We start from the raw sequence: 22,217 nt of genomic DNA on the forward strand, positions 1-22,217 counted from the left end.
CCAAGGTGAAGGATGCTCTTCTCTGAGGTCTTGCTGAGCCACAAGTAGCTTGTCAGGACCTCTTTGTCACATCAGCCTAACCCCTATGTCCTGTGTTCTCAGCCACTTCACTGCATGATCTCACTCCCAGTGAGTACTCACCTCCAGTAGGGAGATGCCCTCTGTTATACATTTTTTTTTTCCTTTCTGACATCTGCATGGAAAAAGAAAAGAAGCTCTTGGAGTTAAGTATGAGAAAAGGCAAGTGACGACAGTCAGAGAAAAAGAGTCCTGCTGCCAGCCTCTGAAGAAAGCCACCAGAGGGGCTTTGATGCTAACCTAATCTGAAGAAAGGACTTCGTTTCCAGGCTAAAAATTCAGAATGAATTTATTTTTTCGTTTTCATGTAATTAATAGGTATGCTTTGTTTAGAAAAAACAAAACAAAACACTGCATAGTACAGACAAATGAAATGTTAAGTTTCCTGTCCCAAACAATTCCAGTCCCAGTTTCTTGCTCCTTTTTAATTACTGGTTTCTGGGCTTTTGGGGATTACCTTTATTGTAGGTGAATTTGAGGAGAACACTCTGTTCCAAGCACTTGTAGGGTCCTGAGTCAGTGTATGTTGAACCTAAGGGAACAAGAGGATTCTGTGTCCTGGTTGAGGCCAGTGTCAGCACAGGCATTAGCAGACATCATCCTTGCAGAATTTAAAAATGAAATTTTGAATAAATGAGCAGATGATGATCAAAGAAGCCAGCGGGGCCAGAAGAACTTTTCAGTTTACATCTTTCTACAGCCATCCCCAGAGTGCCTGGGTAGAGCAAGCAGAGGGCCATTAATAAACCAGACAAATGCCCACCGCTCGTCCAAGGAGCAAGGCTCGAAAATCAGACCAGGAACCCGATTCTTCCTGTCACAACCAGGCACCTGGGATGGTGAGAGAATGAACTCAGCGGTGAATGGTCCAGACCTAGAACCCAGACAGATCCTTGAGAAGAAAGATAGGAATAGACCACCTACTGGGGTACAGGTTTCCCCCAGCCAAGCCAGCCACATGCAAACCCAGAACAAGCCAGGAATCTATTCTTCTCATAGACATGCCAGCCAACTTGTGACTTACCTAGCAGGAATTTAGAAGTGGATTAAGGAAATGAGAGCGATGCAAGTTGATTTCATTATGGTCAGATGCCAGCAAAATAAATCTAGATCATCATTATGTATTTATACCCATAAAGGGAAGAACTTGGCATGGATTACAAGGTATTTAATTATAATTTAGACATGTTATGGCACTCAGTGTTTTGTTTTATTATACCTTTCATGTATTGACAGGCCAATGTGACCACAGAAAATTTAACCTTCCTGCCAGTCCTTCTCCCTGACCTCCTGTATTGCTAGGAAGAATGAAAATTAGCTGTATAGGAAAAAAAAAGATTAACTTTCATAAGTAGCCCATATGTGCTGTTGTAAAGATTCACTCTCATAAGTAGCCCACAGGTGATGTCATAAGTATAGTGAATATAGAGGGGGAGAGCTGAGTCTCTAAGTACACAAGCTTTTTGAAGCATCTCTGCTTGGCAAAGGCTCTTCTCCCCACCTCCAAGTTATTCTTTCAGATTCACCTCTCTTTGAAACCTTTCACCTCAGCCAGGCGCAGTGGCTCATGCCTGTAATCCCAGCACTTTGGGAGCCCGAGGTGGGCGGATCACGAGGTCAGGAGATCAAGACCATCATGGCCAACATGGTGAAACCCCATCTCTGCTAAAATACAAAAAATTAGCTGGGCATGGTGGCGGGCACCTGTAGTCCCAGCTACTTCGGAGGCTGAGGCAGGGGAATTGCTTGAGCCCGGGAAGCAGAGGTTGCAGTGAGCCAAGATCGCACCACTGCACTCCAGCCTGGTGATAGAGCAAGACTCCATCTCAAAAAAACAAAAAGCAAAAAACTTTCACCTCCCAGTTACGGTGAGTTTCTTCCCCTTTTCTCCTTCTGGAGTGCCCTGTTCTTACCTCAGTAATTGTTCTAGTGGGTGTTCTAATTGTTAGTTTAAGAGTCTGTCTCGGTTGTACCAAGATGGCCGAATAGGAACAGCTCCAGTCTACAGCTCCCAGTGTGAGCGACGCAGAAGACAGGTGATTTCTGCATTTCCTACTGAGGTACTGGGTTCATCTCACTGGGGCTTGTTGGACAGTGGGTGTAGCCCACGGAGCATGAGCCAAAGCAGGGCGGGGCATTGCCTCACCCAGGAAGCACAAGGGGTGGGGGAATTTACTTTCCTAGCCAAGGGATCAAAATAAATATCATTCAGCTTGGGCAATATGGCGAAACCTTGTCTCTACAAAAAATACAAAAAAATTATCAGGGCACGGTGATGTGTGCCTGTAGTCCCAGCTACTTGGGAGGCTGAGGTGGGAGGATCACCTAAGCCTGGGAGGTCTAGGCTGCAGTGAGTTGTGATCACGCTGCCACATTCCAGCCTGGGTGACAGAGTGAGGCCCTGTCTCAAATAAATAAATAAATATCATTAGTAACAGATTATAACATATTAAATAAAATGGGAATTCATGAGCCCATACTGATCCGAATAAATGAATAAGTAAGTAGGTGGATAGATGATAGATAGGAAAACTTTTCTTTACATTGGAAAGTCAATTGAGGCTGGGCGCGGTGGCTCATGCCTGTAATCCCAGCACTCTGGGAGGCCGAGGCAGGTGGATCACCTGAGGTCACTTTGAGACCGCCTGGCCAACATGGTGAAACCCCGTCTCTACTAAAAATACAAAAATTAGCCAGGCGTGGTGGCACAAGACTGCAGTCCCAGCTACTCTGGAGGCTGAGGCACAAGAATTGCTTGACCCCAGTGACAGAGGTTGGAGTGAGCCAAGATCGCACCACTGCACTCCAGCCTGGGTGACAGAGTGAGACCCTATCTTGAAAAAAAAGAAAAAGAAAGTCAATTGATAATAGTAAACACAATGATGAAATTAGAAAAATCACTATGTGGCAATCATCACAGTAATAATAAATTCAACTAAAAATATCAATAAATGATAAAATTAGTGGGTGAATGTTTGATGAGGAGCAGGATACTTACATGGTCTCAAAATAACTCTCCACAAAATACTTACTGAGTATAAAGAGAAAGACAGTAACTATAAGCAGTAACTTGAGGCAGAGAGCACTTTAATCAAACAACGAAGGTTAACATCAGCATGTTAGACAAATTGAAATCATACACCACGTCATAGGATACATTGAGGACACACAGCCTCGCTTCCGTGATATCTTACCAAAATGCAAGTCATGAATCTGATCACAAGGAAGCATAAGGCAAAGGCAAACTGAGGGACATCCTGCAAAATAACTGACCTTTAAGAGGGTCAAGGTCATAAAGCCAAAGAAAGATAAGTAGATATGGCAACTAAATGCAACATGTATTCCTGTATTGGATCCATTTGCAATAAAGGACATTAATGGAACAATTGGATAAATGAATGGGGTCTGTGGGTTAGATGATAGTAATTATCAATGTTAACTTCCTGATCTAAATGGTTGTATCATGGTTATGTAGGAGAAAGTCCTTGTTTGTAGGAATATTCTAAAGTATTCAGGGATATTAGACATTATGTCAGCAACTTTTCTTCAAATGGTTCAGAGAGTGGGGAAGCTCTTTATTCTATTTTTGCACCTCTTAAGTTTGAATTTATTTCAAAAGTGAAAAGAAAAGATTCCATGAGTCCACACTTAAACTGAAAACAAACATAGAAAGGGAATAGAAAAAGAAAGTTTTTATTTACAGTAGAAAGCCAACTGAAAAAATGTATAAGGAACAATAGAGTTTTAAACATTACTATTTTTCAACCACTGTGTTAACTGATTTAGGCAAAAATCATCAGTGGATCCTAAAATCACTGGGTGATAATTTGTTGAGGAACAAGATACTTATACAAACTCAAAGCATCTTCTCATATTACTTATTAATTACAAAGGGGAAAATGGTACCTTTACCTAAATCTGATAGATACTACTTCAGCCAAGTGATTAAAGTCAACATTACCCATGATGGGATGAACTGACATCAGATGATTCCTGCCATGATGCACTAAAAGAGACACACACCATTTACATTGTATTCCTGCCAAGAAGGCATACTCATAATCAAATCACAAGAAGGCACTCGGACTAACCTCAAGTGCCCAGATCTTAGTTTCTACATTCTACTAATCAACATTCTGTAAAACAATAGGCAAGTGCTCTTTCAAAATGTTAAAGTCATGAAAAACCATGGAAGGCTGATAAATCATTGCACATTAAATGACACTAAAGAAACATGATAAGGAAATATAATGTGCTATCCTGGATTAAATCCTACATTAAATGTATAAAAAATTGCTATATTCTTTTTTTTTCCCCAGCTCTGTCACCCAGGCTGGAGTGTAGTGGTGCAATCACAGCTCCCTGCAGCCTCAGTCTCTGGGACTCAAGTGATCCTCCCACATCAGCCTCCCAGGTAGCTGAGACTACAGGTGCATGCCACCACAACCTGCTAAATTTTTTTTTTGTATTTTTTTTTTTAGAGATGGGGTTTTGCCATGTGGCCCAGGCTGGTCTCATACTCCGAGGCTCAAGGGAATCTATCTGCCTGCCTCAGCCACCCAGAGTGTTGGGATTACAGGCATGAGCCACTGTATCTGGCCTAAACATTGCTATAGTCAATATTAGTATAGTAGTAAAATTGGAATAAGGGCTTTATAATGGGTAATTTTAGATCAATGTTAAATTTTCTGAGTTTGATAATCAGACTGTCCTAATTCTAGTTGATCTTTTCAACTTACTCTCAAATGTTTCAGAGAAAAAAAAAAGAATAAGAAGCGTATGTGTGTGCGTGAGAGAGAGAGTGGGAGAGGTGGAGAAAGAAAGCACAAATGTGTCAAGGTGCTAATAAAATGTGAAGTCTTCAAATTTTTAATTTATAAAGAAAAGAAATTATCTCATTCAAATCTGTATCCTCAGCATCTCCTAGCATTGCCCTGGAATATAGTAGATGCTCAATATATGTTCATTAAATGCTTAAATGAAATGACAAAGTCTGATCAGGACTCTTACTTGCAAGTGATAAGACATTCAGTTTAAGCTGCCTGAGCGTAATAGAACTCAGTACATTAAACTGCAAAATCAAAGGGTATAGCAGTTGGCATAGCCAGATTCAGGTGTTCACTTGATGTGATCACGATCTGGACTCCTCTTTCTCTCTCAGCCCTATTTTCCTTTGTGTTGGCTTTACTTTGTGTTGGCTTGAATGTGTCCCCCACATTTCATATGTTAGTATATTTGGAGGTGGTGAGGGCCTTTAGGGGTAATTAGGATTAGATAAGGTCATCAGGGTAGGGCTCCCATGGTAGACCAGTGGCTTCATAAGAAGAGGAAGAAAGACTTGAGCTGGCATGCTCTTGTCCTCTTGCCATGTGATACCCTCCACCATGCTATGATGCAGTAAGAAGGCTCTGACCAGATGTGGATCCTTTGGCCTTGGACTTCCCAGCCTCCTGAATTTAAGAAATAAATTTTCCTTCCTTCCTTCCTTCCTTCCTTCCTTCCTTCCTTCCTTCCTTCCTTCCTTCCTTCATCCCTCCCTCCCTCCCTCTTTCTCTCTTTCTTTCTCTCTCTCTTTCTTTCTTCTCTCCCTCTCTTTCTTTTTTTTTTGAGACAAAGTCTCACTCTGTCACCCAGGCTAGAGTACAGTGGTACAATCCTGGCTCACTGTAGCCTCCACTTATGTTCACTTCCTAGGCTCAAGTCACCCTCCTTCCTCGGCCTCCTGAGTAGCTGGAACTACAGGTGTGTGCCACTACACTTGGCTAATTAAAAAAAAATGATTTTGTAGAGATGAGGTCTCACTATATTGCCCAAGCTGGTCTTGATCTCCTGGGCTCAAGGGATCCTCCCACTTTGGCCTCCCAAAGTGCTGAGATTATAGGTGTGAGCCACCATGCCCTGCCAAGAAATAAATTTATTTTATTTATAAATTACCCAGTCTGTGGTGTTTCATTATAGCAACCGAAAATGGACGAAGACACTCTCTCAAACTGACTCTTCATATGGTGGCACCATATAGCTCTCTAGTTCAGCAGAAATAAAGATTCTTTTGTCCAGTTGTTTCATAAACTTCCACTACTAATCTCATTGACCTGATGTGAGTTGCCAGAGAGGATGAAAAATGCTAATGAGCATATCTGAGACTTGAGACTTTCACCCAATCCATGTGAGTAAGAGAAGGGTAAGTGTAGTTCTCTAAGGAAATCAGGTGGCATAATGAGGCAAAGCCAAGCCACGTTGGAACCAATGATGTTTTGTAGCTGGCACAGAAGGGGAGGTGAGTGAGCAGTAGGTGGTACACATATAACAAGCCCTTTAGGGCAGTGGTCACAAGTTGGCAGCCCATGGTCCAAATACAGCAGACAGTGTTTTGTTTGAACTCCCTGCTGTGGTTTGAAAGTGTCCCTTCCAAAATTCAGGTGTGTTCAATGCAATAATATTAAAAGGGGTATCTTTAAGAGTTGATTAGGCCAAGATGGCCCCTGCCTCGTGAATGGAATTAAGGCCCTTATAAAAGAGGCTTCATGCAGCACTCAGCTCACTTGCCCTTTCGCCTTCTGCTGTTCCTCCCCTCCGGAGGATTCAGCAACCAGGCGCCATCTTGGAAGCAGACAGCAGCTCTCACCAGTCACCCAAATCTGCTAGTGCCTTGATCTTGGACTCCCCAGCCTCCAGAACTGTGATAAAATCAATTTCTGGTTCTTTATAAATTACCCAGCCTCAGGTCCTTTTGTTATAATAAGGTATTTCCTGTTTTAAAAACTGGGAACTTTTTTTTATAGCATCCAGATTTCTGGCTACTCTTGAAAACTCAAGAAGATCTGGCAACACTGAGTTCACATTCTCACACAGGAACAATTGGCTGGAGCTGAGTAGCCTTAAAGAAAGAACATCCTCTGTAGAACGGCATCCCCCTCACTCCCAATTTTCTCATGCCTGGCCCGTCTCTCATTTACGTGACCGGTGGGCTCTATGGGCACTGAAGCCTGTGACAAGTGAAGGGGAGCTCGCGAACTCCTAGCAGGCTCTTTGGAAAACCCACTTAGCCCTTAGCACCTCCCTCCTTAGCACCTCCCTGTGGCCTCTTGCATTCTCCTCCTTCCAGGTTTCTATTGTCAGCAAAATTTTGAATAAAGATTTCAGTAAAATTTTGAAAAGAAGTTAAGGGGCTCAGAAATTTGGCAAAACTAAGTTTATGCTTGAAAACTACAAAATAAATAGGTGGAAAAAAACGTTTTACCACAATTTGCCTCAAAGGGTTCCCACACCCCTGCATTAACTAGAATACTTTAGAAGCAAAGGCGAATGACTATTCCTACCCCCTTCCTCTCTCACCCACACCCGCAAAGTCCTAGAACTACAGTCCCTTTAAGGACATCAGTATGAATATTTTTGTTGTCTTCCTTCTCTAGTATTTTCAGAAACTTAACACATGCTGGACGTAGCAGGTGCGATTCTAATTATAATGTGAGTGGGAGTCCACCGAGCCAACTATTTCAGAAGGGCTTTGAAAGTTGTATCAGAGCATCGAGCTGGTCGCAGCATTGTGCTGCCTGAGCTGCAGCCCATTTGGGCATAGGTCCATTGACTGTCAGCCTCCTTCTGGCCAGTTAAACCCCTGAGAGCTAGGAGTGAGTTAAAAAGAAGGAAAAAAAGCCAGCACCTGCTCCAGCTTTGGCAAGAACCCTAAAATAGAGCAACCATTTCTCGTGAGAGCTGAACACAGTGTCTGCAGCTGCTTGCTTTCCTATCGAAAATCAATTTCTATCTATTAAATAACATAAATAGGATAGCCTTTCTCCCTTTCAAATTCATCACTTTTTTTCCTGATTGAAGGAATCTTTTTGAGCACTTCCGTGTAGATTTGGAGTGAGTGGGGAAGGTTTTTTTCTTTCCCCTGTCAAAAACCATCAACCCGTGAAAAATAAGGAATCCACTTGTAAAGTTTTTTTTTTTTTTTCAGTTGACCACTTTTACAAGTAAACATAGAGCTTACTGTTTCTTGTTTTAGTTTTCTTTCCCAGGCAAACTGCAGAAGAATAAATGAAAAATATACAGGGGAACCTAATACTTCTCTTCAGTAAATACCCAGTCCTCAATAAAAATAGGCTTCAGTTCAGTATAATAGTACACACATAGAGAAAATGGCATGGAGAGAAAAAGGACAAGAAAGAAAAGAGGATAGAGAGTGTATGGTCAAAGATGGGAAGAAAGAAGATAAAAGTTGATCCCTTGATCAGACCACTCCCCACTCCAAACAACCTTGGTCCCTAAACTCACCTTACATCCTAATTCTGTAAATGCCACAGCTCTTTAGCTTGGTCCTTGAGCCTTCCACACACTTGGTCTATTCAGTTGGGTTGTTGTTCACCTGGATGCCCTGATAAAACCAACCTTGTTTCCCCAAACTTGTCTCAATTCCCTGAAGAATAATAAGCACGCTCAAGGAGAATTCTTCCTACAATAGGTTATTCATCTTAATTATCCAGATCTTTTCCCAGAGTGCATACAATTTTATTTATTGTGTTTTGGATGGCTCATTCTTAAGAGTCCAGAAAAAGTATATTACCAGCTCTCTATAAATGCATCCATTCAACCAGCATTTCTTGTTTTCCTGTTGAATGCCCTCTGAGATACTGAGAACTATTGGACTCAAGATGTCATTTCTCACCTCCTCCAACATAATTCTCTAGTAACCAGACCATTAGGCATTCTGTCAAAATATCTTGTACGTGGCCCTATCATTTCTTTTACTTAAGTAAATGCAAGTGGCCCATGGTGAAGTTAGCCAAGCAGAATACATCTTACAGGGAGAATTATCTATTCCTTAAACTTCACCCACAGAAAATAAGATGTTTTAGAATGTGTACATTTTTAAAATAGTTTGATTTGAAGTGCCAAGGAAGGGAAAATATTTAAAAATGAGTTCTGAAAGACAATAAGGCAATTATAAGTCATTATTAAAGTAAATAAACTTTGTTACTTCTTTCCTCTCACCTCCCCTTTTCACCCCATTGATTCTGCAGTGTCTCTTGGAAAAATAAAAGCACTGTACACAGAGAGAAGCTAAGGATAGAGAAATGCATTTTAAAGTCCATGAACTCAGTAACTTATCTTCTCTCTGCCTGTCCTTTTGTTTAGGCAGGGACTCAGAGTCAGCTTCCACTGTGCCTCTCTATCACTGGTCTTGGAACCTTCCAGTTATATTAGATAATCCTTTTATGGCCTGGCATTCTTAGTGTCAAATACAATTACTGGTTAACCTGATGGCTGTCTCCTCTCATGAAGAAAGTTTTTACAAAACTTGCCAAGACCAGGTGAAGACTAGACCAGATCTAGTCTCAGAGCTCCAGGCTCCTCCCTGACCTCTCTCTGGTTCTGACAGCAATGACAGGGTAATGCTGCCAGCAGGCCTGGGTGAGGGAGACCCCTGCCCTGATTCTGTTTATTTTCTGAACTTTAGGCCCAGAAGTAAAGCCAAACATCTTCTGCATGCTGTTGTGAAACCAGTTAATTTTCAGATCTATTATAAGGGCAGTGGAGTGATTTGCACAAAAATCATGCCATGCCTCTGCTCAAAAGTCTCCAGCAAATGCCCATCTCACTCGGAGAAAGGCTACTACTGTCCTTCAGGGGTCTACAAGCCTCACCAGCACATACCCACCCCACCTGGCTAACTCTCTAACTTCCTCTTCTTCCACCTCCCCCTTGGTCTCTCTACAGCCATGTGACCCTCTTGCTGTTCCTCCAGCATCTCAATCTTTTATTCACCAATGGGCCTTTGCATTTGCTGTCCCCTGTGCCTGGAATGCTATTCCCCCAGGTACCCACAGGCTTACTTTCTCCATTCCTTGCAGTCTCTGCTCAAATGTCGCTTTGTCAGTGAGACCTTTCTTGAAGATACTTCATAAAACAGCAGGAGCCCGCTCCCACAGTTCACATACCATACAATACACTCATTTGAAGTGTACAATTCAATGACTTTTAGTATTAACAGAGTTTGCATCCATCACCACTATCAATTGTACAACATTTTCATCACCCCAAAAAGAAAGTCTGCACCTTTTGATCATCATTACCCTCTGACACACCAATTACCCCGGTTCCCTAGCCCTAGCTGACCACTAATCTGCTTTCAGTCTCTATATATTTGCCTATTCTGGACTTTTCACATGCAGGAAATTATACAATATACAGTCTTTTGTGATGGGCTTTTTTCACTTCTCATAATGTTTTTAAGATTCATCCATGTTGTGGCATGTATCAGTACTTCATTGCTGCTTCTTGGCAGATAATATTCCATATGGATATACCACATCTTAGTCCTCTGCTTATCAGTAGATGAACATCTGAGTTGTTTTCACTTTTTGGCTATTGTGTATAATTCTGTGAAAGGCATTGTGAGCAAGTTTTTATGTGGTCATATGTTATTTCTCTTGGGTACATACCTAGAGATGGATCCCCATCATTTGTGTTATGCTTTATTTGAGCATTTGTTACCAACTGAGGTATTATATATTGACTTGTTTTCTGTTTTATTGCCTGCCCTGCTCCCACTAGAATATAAGCTCCCTAAATGCAGGATCTTGATGTGTTTTGTTTGCTGCTTAGAATAGTGCCTAGCCCAGAGTAACCATGCAACAAATATATGTTATATGAGTGAGTCAAAGAATGCTAAAATCAGAGCAAACTTAGGGGGAAAAAACTATTAATTCAATAAACCAATCATGTGTACATTAAAATTCCACTTGTGGGAAGAAGTCTGGAATAACAACTTTCAGGGAAGTAAAAAAATTCCAGAACTGCCACTAGCCTGTGCCTTAGTCAAGTGACTTCCTTTTGGCCTCAGTTCCTCCCCTTTAAAATATCAGGGTAGAACTAGTATTCCTGGCTCCTTCCAACTCCATGTTCCTTAGTGGTAACATAAAAATGAATAAGTGACTTGATTTGCTCACACAGGTATTTATTTTTCATTCATTCATTCATCCCAAAAATATTAAGTGCCTTCATGAGCCAGACACTCTTCAGGTGACTCACTGTGCATATCAATATTTATAGTCAATTTGGATAATAATTATACCATTGCTGATTTAAATTTCTTTTTTGAATTTCATCAAATATAGCTGGATTGGGCTCTTTAAAAATGAAAACTATCTCTTAATTATTTTAAGTTTTAAAGACATGGGCATAAACTGGAACTAAAAAAAAATTAGTATCAACACAATGTAAGTTTATTATTGTTTCTTGCTTCAGTATGTTCCAGTTTCATGCACATACAAAATGCATCCATGTGCAGAAATGGAGAGGGGGTAAGTGGGGTGAGGGATAAAAAGTCTCGGTCAGACTCAGTGGCTGTGGCTTTTGCTCTATGGGACTACAATCTACATTCTGAGCACTCACCATTCACAGCTGCTACCTCTTCTTGTGTTTCTCATAGTCCTCATATACTGAAGGTTTGTCTGAAATGAGGTGAGCTTCTCTATTATTTCTTTATCCAGGGAGTTTATTCCTCAATTTGGCATAATTCCTCAAGTGTTGAGGGGCAGGGGGAGTAAGAGAGCTGAAGAGTTTTTTTCTTCTATTGACACCATGCCAATGGGTAAGCTGTACACTTTGTCTCCCTTGTACCTTCGTTTCCTCCTTAGGAAGACAGTGGATTTAGAATTTAGATACCACTGTCTACTAGGTTGAGCATGACCATCTGCAGAAGTTAGAGCAAACCAAAGCAGAGAGGCCAAAGGCATGAGAGGTTCTTTTGTACAACGGCCTTGTTTTTGCTGGAGAGTTATGCTTGCCAAATTGCTGGCTATGTTCCTGGACCAAATATTCCAAAATGTACTTTGTCAGGAGAATTTTCTATGATTAAGTCCCAAGGACAGTTTTACATAATCTTCCCACTACATGATTTTAAGAAAGCATTTTGGGAGAGCAAAACGAACCTGGGAAGTAATACACAAATGCCTCATTCAACAAACATTTGTTTACCTGTGATGTGCCAGGCTCTGAGCAGGTGGTGGTTAATGTTTTCTCATCTAACCTGCCCTGATTCTCTATGAGATGAGGATCACTGGCTTGCTTTGTTTTACAAATGAGGAAACTGAGGCTCAGAGATGTTAAACAATTACCTCAGCTAGGATTATAAAGGTAATAGACAAAATCTATGGAACTCCAAGGAGATCCTAGGAAATAAGTCACTCTTATGAAATAATTCTTTAAAATATTTCTTAGTATTTTATTATTATTTTAAAGATAAAAAAGAGTTGACTGTAAACTAGTTATATGTACTGGTCACAAACAATGGAACCAGCTCTTGGTACGAGAGAAAACAAATCAATAAGTAAATAAACAAGCCTGGGAATTGAAGAAAATGTACGATGAAAGAATAAATCTTAGAAAACAGCAGGAACTAAGGGGTTCAGAGACTCTTAATAGAAACAAGCATTACCCTTCAAGATAAGTAGGTTTGATGATTTTCAGCCATTTTAAAACTTTTCGTGCTCTACTCCACTCAAATTTCAGAGAGCGAATATTGGAATGATTTAGTTTGGGACTTCTGCCCATGCCGTGGTCAAGGGAGGGACACTTGACATGTATGCTGAATCTATGTTATTTCTGACTGGAGGTGAGTATTGGTTTTCTTAAGCGAAAGCTGGGTGTTGTTATCAGGAGAAGGGAGTGGAGAGGCCAAGCGGGCAAAACAACAGATGTCCATGAACCTGATGCCAGGAATGTGGCCTCTCCATCCCCTTGGAGGGATCTATGACATGGGTTTGAGGCTAGGGGCAGATATAAACCATGAATAGAAATAAAGATAAATGCTGGATCAAAGCTGTGGCCCAGGTCAGGAAGGGGCAGGCCTGAGCCAGGAGAGATGGATGACAGAGAGGGCACTTGGAGTTCTGAGGTGTGAGCAGCTGTATTTTCTGATACGCACTTCATCTAGCCGCCTGCACCGAGAATGTACCACATGGTCAGTAGAATGGAATGTAGGGCAGACACCAGCCCCTCGGAAGCACACAGAAACCTGATATAGTGGCTTCAGCCGGATGCCTAATTCCCTGTGGTGTCCAACGAACGGAAATACGAGGCTGGCCAGGCCATGTGAGAGAGTAAGACCAGCCAAGTGAGAGTTATCAGGGCCGAACTGCACATTTAGGTGAGACCAGGGAGGTTAGCTGAGGCACAGAGAAACTGCCCCATTCTCTTTCTTAAGCGGAGGCTTACCCGGCTAGCAACAGAGAGGGGTCCTCGTTGAGGTAGAAAGTGCTGGCACCAGAGAGGGTAGAGGAAACTCCTGTGATAGATGCATGAAGTGCAGTCTCATTTGGAGCCAACAGCTGGGGCAAAGCAGCAATATGAATTACCAGATATAAGAGGTCAGTTTGAGACTGTGGTAAAGAATGAGGCAAGAGACCAGGAGCTTTGATCAGAAACAGGTCTAGAAACACAGTGGGAAGTAGGATGGCTTGAGAAAGTTCAGTATACAAACTGAACTGCCCAAGAAACCAAAGCCTTGTTCTCATTGGGTTCTGGTCACATGACAGGGGGCTAGGCAACCAATCAGACCACTTAATAGTATAGAGCTGGGTTGGAAAAAAATAGGCAAATACTATAGGTCTACCTGGGCACCTTGTCCAGAGAGGACATCCACTGAAGTGAACTGCAGGCAGGAAACAGAGGTCTGAAGGGGAGAAGCCAGGGTCCTACAGTCAGAGAGCCAGCCAGGTGGGCACTAATCAGTACGATAGATCCCTGCTCCCAATGCAGATATCCATCGAGGGAGGACACCAGGTTGCTGGTCTTGGTAATGTTTATTAAGTGTGAGCCTCTGTCTAATTGGGCAAGTGTCAATTCTTAATCCAGTGCCTTAGACCATTCGGCCACCCTACCGTGGGCAAGTGTCAATTCTTAAAAGTGAGATGATGTTTTCGTAAAACAGTGATTCTCAGCCATGGCTCACACTGGATTCATCTGAGATTTATTTGTTGTTGTTGTTTTGTTTTAAAATGGGAGTGTCACTGTGTTACCCAGGCTGGATTCAAATTCTTGGGCTCAAGTGATCCTCCAACCTCAGCCTCCCAAGTAGCTGGGATTATAAGTGTCACGCCCAGCTCTCACCTGGGATATAAACAGATTGCTTCCTTGGCTCCACTGGTGAGTGTAATTTATTTAGACTGAGGTGCAGCTTGGACTTTAGAAGGTTTGAAAAGCTCCTCAGGTGATTCCAGTGAGCACTCAGGGCTGAGAAGTGCTGTACTAGAGCACTGGGTCCCAATGAGCATTCATTGAGACATTGGCCCAGCAGGTTTTTGTTGAAAACTAGGTTTCTCATCCAAAAAAAATTAGGGAGGTAATACATAAAGTATACATTTTTTGGAGACTTAACTAATTCTGAGAAGTTGTTCAGTAAAATAGCTTTTCCCCCCACTTTATTTATTAAGGTAACATTTACATCCATATTTGAAGCATATGGTTCAATTAATTTCAACAAATACATACGCCTAACAGTTGGGGAACCTAGATACAGAATACGGAAGTTCTTGTCCTGGCTTTGCAAGTTTTCTGTAAATTGAAAATTATGTACATCAAAATTAAAAGCTAAAAAAAGTATACACTTGTATTACCACCGCCTAAATTAAGAGAGAGAACATTTCCATTACTCCACAAAGTTCCTGGTATTCCTTTCTAGTTACCCCAAGACCTTCTCCAGAGGCAATCATCCTAAATGATTTTTATCACCATAGCTTAGTTTCACATATTCTTATAGTAGGTACTAGTTTGTGCCTGCTTCTTTCCCTTGATACAATGTTTCTGTTGTTTTGTGAATCACACTAGTTCATGTACACTGTGTGAACTAGTAGTTCATTCCCATTATAAATAAAGCTGCTATGAACATTCTTTATACCAGTATTTTTGTGGACATACTCTTATTCCTCTTGGGTGCAGCAAGGTTTTCACTGTGTGTGTGTGTGTGTCTGTGTGTGTGTGTGTGTCAAATAATATATATAAATATACGGATGCTGAGAAGTTCAACTAGGAGTGCAATTATAGCTACCAGTAGCTATCTGTTTAGCGGTAAACTCTTTTCCAAAGTGGTCATACCACTTTATATTCCTGTTATCAGTGTATCACAGCCAGTTCATATATTTTCTGATGCTTGGTATTTAAATCTTATTTAGTCTCATTGCAGTTGATGTGAAGTGGTACTATATCATGGTTTTAATTGCATTTTCTTGATTACTGTTAAGCACCTTTTCATGCACTTATTGAGTGTTTATATATTTTTTATGTCAAGTATCTCTTCAAGCCTTTTGCCTGATCTTTTTTAGTTTTGTCTTTTTTATTATTAATTTGTAGTTCTTTATATATTCTGATATCAGTATTTTGATGTGAGTACTTTGTCAGATATATGTATTGTGAATATTTTCTCACAGTCTATGAATTGTCTTTCATTTTAACTATTTCTTTTAAAAAGGAAAACTACATCTTTTGATTAATGTTTTTAATTTTGTTGAAGTCAAATTTGTCCTGTTTTGATGTCCTAAGAAATCTTTGCCTACTTCATGGTCATGAAAATATTTTCCTACATTTTCTTCTACAGGCTGGATAGATTTAGCTTCCACATTTAGATTGATCACTCATCAAACAATTGATTTTGTATTCTACATGATTGTTTAACACAGAATTTCCCAAACATTTCTGGCCATAAAATCTATTTCCCTATAGAACACCTATCTCCATTCCAAGGAACTAACATAATGTGCACTGAGAAATGACTGTTTTATTAGAGGAATCAGTGTAACTAAATATGTCTGGATACCATCAAATCCATTAAGTACAATCTGGGCCCAGTGAACAAGACACAAAAGGCAGTAAGTTAAAAAGAGGTTGTAACGGACTTGACATACCTGGGAGAGAACTCTTTTCAATTGAGCTTAAAGCCTATAAATATTCAAAATGTGGAAAATTAACAACTATCAACTAACTTTTCTATCAGCAAACTAGGCCTTTATCAATAAGATGAATACCTTATTTGTAAGCCCTTGGGGGATGAAGACTATGTTCATTTATCTCTCTCTCAGCACCCAGAACAGTTCTGGGTATATACTAAACACTTAATCAATACATTTGCAGTTGAAATACAATATTTTATAAAGGATATACATCAAAATGTTAAATTATTCTTTTGATGGTGAGACTACAGGTTACTTTTATGTTCATTATTTTAGTCTTTATTTTGTATTTCAACAATGATTGCACTACATATGGTTTACTAAACAGATCAACAGATAAATATGTATCATTTTACTGTACTCTGTATCTTTTTTGCATTTTATATTTAAAAGTGAGCTTTGTTTATAAGAAAATAAACAAGGAAAAGTGCTTAACATTCTGAAGGGAAATCACCTTCAAGTTGTAAAATGAACTTCCTTTAAATTTTAAAAATATTTATATTTAAAATACCCCTTGGGAAAGACTATTAAGTCTCCATTAGGAGACAAGAGAGAAGGTTTAGTCTCATCATTTCTTATTCTTCAATTAAGTAATTTAACATTAACACTAAGACCTTGGAGGTTGTGCTTGAATTTGAGAAACTAATAATTGATGGGACTAATGACCAGGAGCCATGATGTATGTTTTGCAAATGCCTACAGGCAGCAGCAGCAGATAAGGAAAAACATAACTGAAAGCTTTATAAAATGGGCGTGAAGTATTGTTTACTGGTGGATGAGAACTGAATATTTGGTCTGCTGCTTCAAAATCTAATTTACCTTGAAACATCAAATACTTAGCTTCGAAACTGATGGTTGAAGAATACCAATAGAAGTAGCTCATTAAAATTCCCTCATCCCAAGGAATTCCTTTAAAAAACCAAGAATTTGTTTTTAAATTTTTATAATATACAGTGGCTCTAACCAAGGATAACCAAATCATGGGCCAGTGTATTTTTTGTGTTTAATCTGTCACTGAAACTGTTGTGTCTTTTCAAATATTATTAGATTTGTGGGGTTTGCTTGTTTTTTTTTGAGACAGAGTCTCACTCTGTTGCCCAGGCTGGAGTGCAGTGGCACGATCTTAGCTCACTGCCACCTTCGCCTCCCAGGTTCAAGTGATTCTTGTGCCTCAGCTTCCCAAGTAGCTGGGCTTACAGGTGTCAGCCACCACACCTGGCCTGTGTTTGCTTTTTTGTTTAGACAGTTCATACTTTACTTGTATTCACTACAAAACCCTGCACTATCAGACAACACAATAAAGAGAGAGCGCTCACAGTAAAATGTCTGTTAATAAGGATGTTTTGACACAGGACAACTCATCACCATAAATGAAAATTTTACAGCGACACGTGAGAGGATTTCTTTTCGCCTTAGAATGTGAAGCAGTTTTCTTTACTTATTTTCTTACAAACAAAGCACACTTTTAAATCTACAACAAAAAAAATATAGCATGCAGTAAAATGATATGTATTTATCTGTTGTTCTGATTTGTAAACTATATGTAGTGCAGTCATTGTTGGGATACCTAAGTGGTTGCTATTTATTGTTTTGATTAACATGAAAAATGAAAAGAGAGAACACTTTTAGATGTGAAAGGAGCATTGCAGATGACAGACTTCAGTAATTGCTCCAGCAGACTGCAAAGGGCTAGTTTTACAGCAAGAAACTGGATAACCTGGTTAAATGTTTCATTCATATGACCTATCTGATTAGGGGTGGGCTGGTTGGAATCTGCTGGGCCTGAGGTTAATTTCTCCCTCATAGCCTCAGACTATGACAGAACAACCTCTTCATGCCCTGTGCTCCACTGTGGAATTTGTGATCCTGCCCCTCAGGTCAAAGCTATCTTAAAATGGCAAGAATAGCAGCAATACTGAGTGAGGCATTCAAAAGGAGGAGAGCTGGCTGGCCCAGGCTGCTGGTGTGAGAGAGAGATGAAGATGTTCTTGTCAAAAGCCCGGCCAGGATCTTTTCAAATTTATTATCATAAATGCTCTCATGCAGCCATCCTGCTTTCATCCAGTGGAGTGGGTGGGAAGCAGAGAATCAAGAAGAAATGAGAACACTAAGGACCTGGAGAGTGAGGAGGGCTTCAGTATAGGATATGCTTTCTCTGGATCTCAGATCTCAAAATGATCTAGGGCCCATAATCCCTGAGTCCTCATTTGGGTTCAATAAACTGACCTGAGGGATCCATGTAAGTGTCTTCCAAATTATTTTGAATACTCTGAAAAAAATACTCTCTAGACTCACACAACATTTCTAACACCAAATGTGGGGCATGGGGGGTTCCCCACACCAACCAAGTCTCCCGACATGGGGGTGGGGTGAGGCGGGGTAGGGGAGGGAGTGGCGTCCTACAATTTAATTCAATCCTGACACTATCTACCAGATGAGTAGCCTCAGATCCCACAAGTGAAAAGGCTCAGTCCCACAGACTGCCCCTACTTCAGGTGCCAGATGAAAGTGCGGGCCTTCCTTACTTCTGACCAATCCTCTATAAACTGAGGGTTTCTAAGACCCCCCTCCCCCCAGGTTTGATACTTTGCTAGAATAGTTCAGAACTCAGGGAAACACTTTGCTTACATTTATTAGTTTATTATACAGGATATAGCTCAGGAACAGCCAGATGGAAGAGCTACACAGGGCAAGGTCTGGAGTTCAAGGTGAGGAGTGTGGAGTTTCCACACCTTCTCCAGGTGCCCACCCTCCCATCACCTCCATGTGTTCACCCACCTGGAAAGTCATCAAATCTTGTTGTTTGAGAGTTTTTTTTTTTTAAATTTTTTATTATACTTTAAGTTTTAGGGTACATGTGCACATTGTGCAGGTTAGTTACATATGTATACATGTGCCATGCTGGTGTGCTGCACCCACTAACTCGTCATCTAGCATTAGGTATATCTCCCAATGCTATCCCTCCCCCCTCCCCCCACCCCACCACAGTCCCCAGAGTGTGATGTTCCCCTTCCTGTGTCCATGTGTTCTCATTGTTCAATTCCCACCTATGAGTGAGAATATGCGGTGTTTGGTTTTTTGTTCTCGCGATAGTTTACTGAGAATGATGATTTCCAATTTCATCCATGTCCCTACAAAGGACATGAACTCATCATTTTTTATGGCTGCATAGTATTCCATGGTGTATATGTGTTTTTAACAGCTTGAATTCCATTCCTCATCTCCTCCTGAGGGGTAGGTGAATTGGGATGAAAGTCCCAAGTTTCTATAATCCTTCTGGGGACTGGCCCCATCCTGACACTATCTGGGTCCCACTCTAAATCACCTCATTAGCATAAACTCAGGAATGTTCAAAAGGGGCTCCTTGCAAAGAACCAAAGACACTCCTGTCATTCAGGAAATTCCAAGGGCTTTACGAGCTCTGAGCCAAGAACTGAGACAAAGTCCAAGCATATTTCTTTTTACACTACACTTTTTTTGATGATGGAACATTTATGCTTTCAGGGAATATATCTGAATTTTGGAAATAGCCAAGCCCATTCAATTCTAATCAAGCTAGACCAATGATGACTTTCATTTGGATAGCGTGTTTCATTTCACAAGGTGTTATCACAATGCCTTGTATTATTTAATCTTCAGGACAACTCCTGGAGCAGGTACAGTCATGCACCACACAATGACATTTCACTCAGTGATAAACCACATATATGACAGTGGTCCCATAAGATTATAATGGAGCTGAAAAATTCTTATCACCTAGTATTTACTATACTATACTTTTTATCATTATTTTAAAGTATACTCCTTCTACTTATTTTTTTTTAGAACTGTAAAATAGCCTCAGGCAAGTCCTTCAGGAGGTGTGGACAAGAAGGCATTGCTATCACAGGAGACGACAGCTCCATGCATGTTCCTGTCCCTGAAGGCCTTCCAGTCAGTCAAGATGTGGAGGCGGAAGACAGTGATATTAATGATCCTGACCCTGGTAGGCTAATGTGTGTATTTGTGTCTTAGTTTTTAAGAAAAAAGTTTAAAAGGTAAATAAAATAAAAAATATTAAAAATAGAAAAAAAGCTTACAGAATGTATTAGTCTGTTCTCATGCTGCTAATAAAGATATACCTGCTACTGGGTAATGTATAAAAGAAAGAGGTTTAATTGACTCACAGTTCCACATGGCTGAGGAGGCCTCACAGGCATGGCGGAAGGCGAATGAGGAGCAAAGTCTTGTCTTACATGGGGGTGGCAAGAGAGCTTAGGCAGGGGAACTCCCATTTATAAAACCATCAGACCCCATGAGACTTTTTCACTACCATGAGAACAGTATGGGGGAAACTGCCCCGATGATTCAATTATCTCTACCTCGCCCCGTCCTTGACACGTAGGGATTATTACAATTCAGGGTGAGATTTGGGTGGGAATACAAAGCTTAACCATATCACAGAATAAAGATATGAAGAAAATATTTTGTACAACTGTACAATGTATTTGTGTTTTAAGCTATGTGATTATGAGTCAAAAAGTTAATAAAAATAAAAATTTATAAAGTAAAAAACTATAGTAAGCTAAGGTTAATTTATTATTGAAGAAAGGAATTTTTAAAAATAAATTTAGTGTAGCCTAAGTGTACAGTGTTTATAGTTTACTCTAGTGTACAGTCATGTCCTAGGCCTTCACAGTCGCTCACCACTCACTCACTGACTCACCCAGAGCAACTTCCACTCTTGCAGGCTCCATTCATAATAAATGCCCTATACAGATGTACCATTTTTTGTTGATTATACATATTTTTACTGTACCTTTTCTATACTGAGTATGTTTAGATACACAAACACTTATCATTGTGCTACAATTGCCTACAGTATTCAGAACATGTTGTACAGGTTTGTAGCTCCGAAGCAATAGGGGCTAGCCTAGGTGTTTGGTAGGCTATACCATCTAGGCTGTGTAAGTAAACTCTACGATGTTCACACAACAATGAAGTCACCTAACAATGTGGTTCTCAGAACACATCCCCGCCGTTAAGCAACACACGAGTGTACTTTTATTCTCAAATTGCAGAGAAGGAAAGTGAGGTTAGGAGCAGTTAAGGGATATGCAGAGTACAAAACGAGTAGGTAGCAGAGGTTAAACTTGAGTCCAGATCTTCTGAATCAACATCCAATGCTCTTTACCCTTTATCAGAGGTTGTATTTTATAATTTTAATTAGAAAAATATGAAGCACCACTATTAGGGCAGTGAAACTAATATTCATCCATACTGCATAATCTTGTGCCAAAAGCAATTCCTAAAGAGAATTTCCAAAACATTTTAAGCAATGGCATCCTCATTAGCATGAGTGTGTGGTCTTCTAAAAAATAAATGAATGGTGTTCCTATATTTCCAGATACGTGGTTGGACTTTAAAGTCTCATTATTTCAATGTCACAACTGGTAAGACTTTAAAATGCTTACTGTATTAGCTTCTATAAAAAAATCATTATGCAGGAAAAAATATTGAAGGAATAAGTGATTTAATAGCTGCAAAAGGGAAAATTGCAAAGAATACCTAATGAATGTTAACATAACATAAAAACAGACTTGTGGGCTACTTTATTTTTATCTAGGAAAAGAAAAAATGTTAGCATAATACTGATACCTACATGTCTACAGAAGAACTTCATCATACTTGGAGGTTATATGCTAGAATTTCCTCTCATAAATAGAGAAATATGAGAGAGATGTTGTCTAATTCACTTTTCCCCACAGTTGTTGGCTTTGGGTCATTCATTCTGTTATACGTTTCTCGTAGGTGCAGTGACTACATGTATGAAATGAGCCTGCAAGAGTGTTATATCAAGATAAAAGGGTCATATATGTGCCATAATTGGTCATCGAATGGCTTGACACTGATGTGTCAGAACAGTTCAACACCAATTGTTAAATATTAGGAAATTTTGTGAGCCAATCATGGAGCATTTACCCAATGGAAGTCAGTAAACACGACACACCAGGGGTTCCCCTCACTCCCACCCAAGCCGGTTTACCAGCACCCTGCTGACTTGAGGTGGGAGGAACAGTGGAGGGAGGTTGCTATTTACCACCTTACAAATGTTGGAAACCACAAATTGAGATTTCTCTGTACCGGCAGAGAATACCAAAGATTATGCCAACGTCTCTGGTTACTTTGGATTTGATTTATAAATAG

The 22,217-nt window shown here is 40.3% G+C and overlaps 1 protein-coding gene across 1 annotated transcript in view; it reads left to right on the forward strand.

Moving 5' to 3' along the window:
- Positions 1-20,829, forward strand: part of SLC35G1 (solute carrier family 35 member G1) — a 55,279-nt gene extending 34,450 nt beyond the window's left edge. The window contains exon 4 of the transcript XR_004664797.3: positions 19,857-20,829. The gene's annotated coding sequence lies outside the window, so the exon portion shown is untranslated. The remainder of the gene's footprint in view (positions 1-19,856) is intronic.
- The last annotated feature ends 1,388 nt before the right edge of the window (positions 20,830-22,217 follow it).

This window comes from Pan paniscus, chromosome 8, assembly GCF_029289425.2.
Source record: "Pan paniscus chromosome 8, NHGRI_mPanPan1-v2.0_pri, whole genome shotgun sequence".
Lineage (NCBI taxonomy): Eukaryota > Metazoa > Chordata > Mammalia > Primates > Hominidae > Pan > Pan paniscus.